General features: G+C 42.3%; 1 protein-coding gene and 2 pseudogenes across 8 annotated transcripts in view; 1 reads left to right on the top strand and 2 right to left on the bottom strand.

The window, feature by feature from the left end:
* Nucleotides 1-7,845, bottom strand: part of CEP112 (centrosomal protein 112) — a 646,693-nt gene that overhangs the window by 88,413 nt on the left and 550,435 nt on the right. The gene's annotated exons all lie outside the window — the stretch shown is intronic.
* LOC108281679 lies at nucleotides 286-1,622 on the bottom strand (annotated as a pseudogene).
* Nucleotides 1,647-7,845, top strand: part of LOC108281678 — an 8,018-nt pseudogene continuing 1,819 nt past the window's right edge.

Genomic DNA, 7,845 nt, shown 5'->3' with positions numbered 1-7,845 from the left:
AAAAAAAAAGAAAGATGCTTGCACTATTTCCTTTTTAAAAAGTTTTTATTCTGTATTTTACTACTGAAATATGTTTTCCTACCCATCCCAACCCACAGTAAAAATCTCACCCAGGTCCCCTATTTTTTTCCCTCATCCCCTCTTCCACCACACCATCCCTGAACAAGTGCTCCAGGATTCCCTGCCCATTGGCCATTTTGGAATGTGTCCACTGGGTAGCAATATGGAAACCACCAGGGCCTTTGTGGAGGAAATGGAGGGGGTTGAAAGAGTCCCAAAAGGGGCTTATTTGAGGGCCTTGGCCCCTTGTTCAAAAGTGAGCTTGATCTCCTCATCACCTGGACAGGTGGAGGCAAATTCTTCCCGAGAATAGGCATTGCTCAAGTACTGATGCACTCCCCGGAAGGCCTCAGGGATGGTGAATCCCAGGTACTTCTTTTTTTTTTTGAGATGGAGTCTCCCTTTGTCATCTAGGCTAGAGTGCAATGGCGTGATCTTGGCTCACTGAAACCTCTGCCTCCCAGGTTCCAGTGATTCTCCTGTCTCAGCCTCCTGAGTAGCTGGGATTACAGGCATGCACCACCACACCTGGCTAATTTTTTTTTGTTGTTGTTGTTCTTTATTTATTTTTAAGTAGAGATGGCATTTTACCATGTAGGCCAGGCTGATCTTCAACTCCTGACCTCAAGTGATCCACCCACCTTCGCCTCCTAAAGTGCTGGAATTATAAGCATCAATCACCACACCCCATTCCCCCAGTACTTCTTACACACCGCTTGTACTACGGGTAGCTTTGGCAACAGTCAGGGCGAGAAACTTCCTTGAGAGATGTCTTCATTTTCAACACTGGTTTCATCCACTTCTGGATGAGGGGATGTCAAGTAATTGTCTAAAACCTTCAGGGCTTTCAGGAGTCCCTTCTCCAGATTGTCATTGAGTGCTGGGTTTAAATTCTTGATGTAGTCAGAAAGTTTGGTAAATATGTCCAGCTCAGCTGTGTTGGACTCAGGGTTCAGAGCTGCCAGCTTGGGGTACCTGGGAGGGCATAGCACTGCCTACAGAAATTCCTCAATCTTGTTGGTGTCTTTGTGCTCTTCAGTGCCATACAGCAGGAACGGGAGCCGCCCTCCTGGGCACAGCTTCTGCACTGTCTTGGTCTGCCTCTTGGTGTCAAAGATGGTGATGTCAAAGGTGACCATCTTGAGCCACAGCACTGTGAACAGTCTCTGGGAGAAGGGGCAGTTCCCAATCTTGGCCCCATCACTGTCAGCCTTCACGAACAATTCAACTTGCAGTTGTTCTTCAGCTATGCTTGTGTTGGGGACCAGAAAGTGGCCATAGTTGGGGGAGCTTGGGCATGCACTATTCTTATCTGTTTAGAATGTCTATCTGTTTTCCTAAGTCAGCACTAAGCAAGAAGGCCATGTTCAGTTCAAGTGCCAAGATCGTGAAGCCCAATAGTGAGAAGCCAGAAGAGTTCAAGTGTGGCATTGTCCAGGGTCTTCTAAAGCTGGAGATGAACTCAGACCTCAAGACTCAGCTTGATTGCATTTACGATGCAATCCTTGAGGATTTGGTCTTCCCACGTGAAACTGGACGGCAGCCAGCTTATAAAGGTTCATATGGACAAAGCATAGCAGAACAATATGGAACACAAGGTCAAAACTTTTTCTGGTGTCTATAAGAAGCTCATAGGCAAAGATGTTGATTTTGAATTTCCAGAAGTTCAATTGTAAACACAAATTATAAAGTATATTTACGGCTGCATTTTCTTTATCCAGTTTATCATTGATGGGCATTTGGGTGGTTCCAAGTCTTTGCTATCATGAACAGTGCTGCAATAAACATGCCTATATATTTAAAAGACAGTTTTGCTGGGTATAAAAATGCTTCAATCCCACTTTCTCTCATAACTTTGTGAACACAAGGATCAGGTTAGCTAGGCATGGTGTCATGTGCCTGTAGTCCCAATTACTTGGGAGGCTGAGGTGAGAGGATTATTTGAGCCTTTCAGAACATTTCTCCAGTGTTTTCTGGCATTACATATTGCCATGGTGCAGTCTGAGGCCAAGCTGATTTTTTCATATTGAATATAACTTTCTTTTTCTGCTTGGATGCTATGATTTTCTTTTCTCTTTATTTAGTAACTTCACTGGGAAATGCTTTGATCCTAATTATTTTATATTAATTTTCCTGAGACATTTTGTGTCCTTTCTACGTTTATATTCCATTATTTGAACAAGTTTCCTTTGTTAGAAAAATTTTTTGTATTTGATTATATATATTTTATATTTGTTATCTTCAGAGACACAAATTTTGCATGTGTTGACCTTTCTTTGACAATCTTTCATAATTAGAAATTTTCTGTATTATTACTTTTACTTTCATATCTTTTTTTTTTTTTTTGAGACAGGGTCTCACTATGTTGCCCAGGCTGGTCTCCAACTCATGGACTCAACTGATCTTCCTGCCTCAGCTGCCTGAGCACTTGAAATTACATGCAAGCATCACTGCACCAAGATTTTCTTATCATTTTATATCTATTTTATATTTTCATTTCATTTTGTATGATAGCCTCTTGCCTAATTACTGTATTTCCTTGGATGTTTTCAGTTATAATTTTTCTATTTTTGTTTCATCTAATATGGTTTCAAACTCTGCAATCTCCTGCTTTTGTCTACCATATTTCCTAAGCTCTGAGAGATCACTTTTCATTTGTCTGTTCACTTATATCATCTTTAAACATTTCTCCTTTTTTCTACTTCTCTATCTCCCTCCACCATTTTCCTTGAGAGGGAGATATACAAATGCATTTTGTAAATGCTTTGACACTGTGAAGAACTGTTATGAAGAACTGTAATTAGTCTGAACCTTCCTCCTGTAATTTTCCATTTGATATACAGAACATTATTTGCTTACATTCTTTCTTCTCCTCTCTTTTAATCCAGCAAAGATCATATGCTAGTTCCTTTTTCTAAAAGAAGAAATTACACCTCATTTTTGAATGGAACCAGCTATTTGCTGAGTGTTGAGGTGTGGCAAGGGCAGCTGGGGTCAGGCCACAGCTATGATTTGGTTTTGTTGTCTTCATTACCCTTTGACCAAATCTATGATTTCATTTGCTCTGGGGGCTTATGTCCCTCAGTTTTCAAGTACTTTGGAGGTCATGGCCAAGTACTTAAGCCCTTGTGTTCATGCTCATGGTTTCTCTTGACTCTCCCTCCTCCTACCCTGCCCACCATGTGAATATGATGGTTTCCCTCTAGTAGGAGGCTAGGCCATAGAGAGTAGAAGATTGGCTGTGACCAAGGCTGCTCTTGGATCGCCATTATTCCCTCCATCACTTTTGAAATTCAGAAGTTACATTTTCCATTTATTGAAGATTCGTGCCCTTACATGTCCTGTCCACTTTATTCTTTGTTCTTGTGATTTTAGTGAATTTGAGTGAAATTAAAATAAGCTTCTGGAAAATATGAAATTACCTTATGTATGAGTGAGACTGTCAACTGGGAAAATATTACTACCCTCAGTTCTTAAACTCAAATGCTGAATTTAAAAATCATTATATAAAGCAGAATCCTGTGACTTTAATAAAGTCATGAAAAACTTTAACCAATCTGTTTTCATCCTATTTATGAGGTTAATAAAGTTACCACTAGCAAACATTTACTGAGGACCTTCTGTGTGCCAGGTGTGGCTCCCTGTGTTTTATACAGATGTAATCCTTCTGATGACCCAGTGAGGGAAGCACAGAGAGGTAAAACATGATGTGAACTCAGGTGGTCTGACTCTCAGGCAGACTTTATTGTCCACTTTGCTCTACAGTTTCTCAAAGAATCCTTTGAGAACACCGAGATGATTTTTCCACCCCAGAGGGAAGAGGACCCACAGACACAGTGGGTTAGAGCAGTCTTTGCTACCATACTCTGGTGCTTTCCCCAGCACAACAGGGGCCAGGGCCGGGGGACGGAACACTGAACTACAGTGCTTCCAGGCACCAATCTAGTCACCGATCTTGTTTAAAAAGTGACAACCATAACAACAATGACAACAACAATTGGTTCCAGAGCACTCCCCACAGCTTCCCATTGGTTTTAAAATTTTAGCTTGCTACGGATTTATAGATGACCAGTTGGAGAAAACCTATACAAATGCAATGTGTATATCTGACCTAAAACAAAAGTTCCACAAATTCCCCAAATAAGCACATATTTGAAAATCTAACCAGCAAAGGATACATGTAAATCTGTCACATGCCAAAACGACAAAAGAAAAGGAAATAGTTTATATTCCTATATATCACTGTTGATTCTTGTTACTTTTTTTTTTAAGAGACAGGTTCTTACTCTGTCCTAGGCTGGAGTGCCGTGTCACAATCCCAGTTCACTGCAGCCTCGACCTCCTGGGGCTCAGGCGATCCTCCCACCTAAAGCTCCCAAGTAGCTGGGACTATAGGTGCGTACCACCATGCCCAGCTAATTGTTTTTCCCCCCTGGATGGATAGTTTCTCACTATGTTGCCTAGGCTGGTCTCAAACTCCTGGCTCAAGTGATCCTCATGCCTTGGACTCCCAAAGTGCTAAGATGACAGGTATAAGCCACCATGCTTGGCCTTTGCTACTGCTTTTCTATCCCCACTTCTGACCCAGGCTATGTTTAAGGGAAAACAATGAGGGAATGAGAACATTTACCTCTGAACTATTCATGAACTTGGAACTGCTAAGTGTGTCACTGTCCCTGCTTCTCCTTGCCTTCCCAGTCTGGTCTTGAACTCCTGGGTTCAAGAGGTCCTCCTGCCTCGGCCTCTCAACGTGCTGGAATTAGAGGCATGAGCCACCACACCCGACCTGAGGCATACTTATTTTTCTGAACTGCTTCACTTACCTCAAAATATGATAATAAATGACTATGTAGAGATATATAAACATGGTGAAACCTCTTCTCTGTTAAAAAAAAAAATTAGCTGGGCATGGTGGCATGCACCTGTAGTTCCAGCTAGTGAGGGGGGCTGAGGCAGGAGAATTGCTTGAACCTGGGAGGTGGAGGTTGCAGTGAGCTGAGATCACGCTATTGCACTCCAGCCTGGGTGACAGAGGGAAACGCTATCTCAGAAACAAACAAATAACCAAATACCTCTTTCTAATTCTCTCTCTCTATATAGATATAGTATATTTTATGTATTATATATTTTATTTCCATACCTCCCAAAGACCACCTCCAAATACCATCACATTGGGGAGCAGGTGGTATTCAGTTACATGAGTAAGTTCTTCAGTGGTGGTTGGTAAGAATTTGGTGCACCTATCATCTGGGAGTATACACTAAACCCGATTTGTAGTCTTTTATATCTCACCCCCTTCCCACCCTTTCTCCCTGAGTCTCCAAAGTCCACTGTGTCATTCTTATTCCTTTGTATCCTCATAGCTTAGCTCTCTCACTATGAGTGAGAACATGTGATGTTTGGTTTTCCATTCCTGAGTTACTTCACTTTGAATAGTAGTCTCCAATCTCATCCAGGTCACTGCAAATGCCATTAATTCATTCCTTTTTATGGCTGAGTAGTATTCAATTGTAATAGACCATAGTTTCTTTATCCACTCATTGACTGATGGGACTTTGGTTTGGTTCCACGTTTTTGCAATTGCAAACTGTGCTGCTATAAACATGCATGTGCAAGTATCTTTTTCATATAATGACTTCTTTTCCTCTGGGTAGCTACCCAGTAGTGGGAATGCTGGATCAAATGGTACTTCTACTTTTAGTTTTAAGAAATGTCCACACTGTTTTCCACAGTGGTTGTACTAGTTTTCATTTCCACCAGCAGTGAAGAAGTGTTCCCTGTTTCACCACATCCACACCAACATGGATTATTTTTGGATTTTGGTCTTTCTTTTCCCTCCCTCCCTCCCTCTCTCTCTCTCTCTCCTTCTTTCTTTCCTCTTTTGAGTTTCGCCCTGTCACACAGGCTGGAGTGCAGTGGCATGATCTTGGTTCACTACAACCTCTGCCTCCCAAGTTCAAGTGATTCTCCTGCCTCGCCCCCCTGAGTAGCTGGGATTAAGGCATGCACCACCACTATAACCAGATAATTTCTGTATTTTTCGTAGAGACGGGGTTTCACCATGTTCACCAAGCTGGTCTCAAACTCCTAACCTCAGGTGATCTGCCCACCTTGGCCTCCCAAAGTGCTAGAATTACAAGCGTTAGACACTGTGCCCAGCCAATTATGGCCATTCTTGAGAGAGAAAGGTGGTATACAAATGGCCGCAAATGTTCAAGATCACTAATGATGAGGAAAATGCAAATCAAAACCACAATGTAATCTGTTTTTACATTTTATCAATCATTGTAGAGTGTCTGGAGCTGAGGGGGTGTCTGGTAATGTGACCTACTAGAGCCATCTAGTAGAAAAGAACAGACTGTTTTGTAACCTTTTGATTTAATAAAGGGTAGGGATTAAGAACCCAGATGCTGGAACTAGGGTGTCTGGAGATGGGTGTGAGTTGTGCCCCTAATCTTGTGCTCCCAGAAAGAATAATTTCTCTGTGCCTCAGTTTCCTTATCAGGAAAATAACTTTTCAAGGCCACTGTGAAGTTTAGATGATTTAACACCTGCATTTTTTTTTTAAAGATGGAGTTTCACTCTTGTTGCCCAGGCTGGAATGCAGTGGCTCAATCTTGGCTCACCACAACCTCCACCTCCTGGGTTCAAGTGATTCTCCTACCTCAGCCTCCTGAGTAGCTGGGATTACAGGCATGAGCCACCATGCCTGGCTAATTTTGCATTTTTAGTAGAGATGGGGTTTCCTTATGTTGACCAGTCTGGTCTTGAACTCCCGACCTCAGGTGATCCACCCACCTCGGCCTCCCAAAGTGCTAGGATCACAGGCGTGAGCCACCATGCCTGGCTAACACCTGCAACATTTTTATAAGAGCTGCATATAGTAAATATTCAATAAACATTAATTTTCATTACATGACTTAATGGAGGTTTTTATTATATATATTTAGATTCAGCGACTTAGAAACACGTTTTGTTTTAGAGCCAGATATTTCTCATTACACCCTATACTCCCATTCACTCAGGAATATCCAAACGCAGCTTTTAGAAGAAATGTGTTTCTAACTCACTGAATCTAAACATATATGCAACTTCCTAAGGTGAACGAACACACAACAGAGCAGTTTGAAAGAGATGTTTCTCCTGTGGTTTAGACGCGATCTTACCGCTAATTCTTATGAGCCTATATATGGCTGGAAATTTCTCTTTCCAGATTCTCCAAAGAAAGGGTTTCTGAACTGCTACATTCAGACATCTGTTTAACTCTGTAAGTTGAATATACACCTTGACAATCATTCCGTTACAAAGCTCCGTTTTTGTTTTAGAGCCAAAAGCAAAGTGAGTTTGACTGGTGGGTAGATTGAAGGGATCAGGAGGATGGGAGGGAGAACAAGAGGTGACTTTGGAGCATGGCATGTACTCCGAGGGAGGGTCGGCAAGAGCGGGCACTGCAATTGGCCATCTGGAGTAAGCAGAATGCAGTAAAAAGACATGGGGCTTCTGGGGGGTGGTGAAGGGCTCAAGGAGGTGGACAGGAGCTGGGCACAGGAAGGAGGCTTGCTGGGAGGGATCAGATGCAACATAAACAGGAATGTGGAGGATGCTTCTGAAGGATGGGCCTTTATGCAGCCAAACATTTTTGCCAAGGCTTTTTAGGAGGATGAGTATATTTTGGTTTCAATAATAACAATGAGGGCCAGGCATGGTGGCTCACACTTGTAATCCCAGCACTTTAGGAGGCTGAGGCTGGAGGATCGCGAGGTCAGGAGATCAAGACTAGCCTGG

Source organism: Cebus imitator, unplaced genomic scaffold (assembly GCF_001604975.1).
Source record: "Cebus imitator isolate Cc_AM_T3 unplaced genomic scaffold, Cebus_imitator-1.0 Scaffold229, whole genome shotgun sequence".
NCBI classification, from domain to species: Eukaryota; Metazoa; Chordata; class Mammalia; order Primates; family Cebidae; genus Cebus; species Cebus imitator.
The sequence above is the reverse complement of the archived record's forward strand: the minus strand, read 5'-3'. Positions and strand labels throughout refer to the sequence as shown.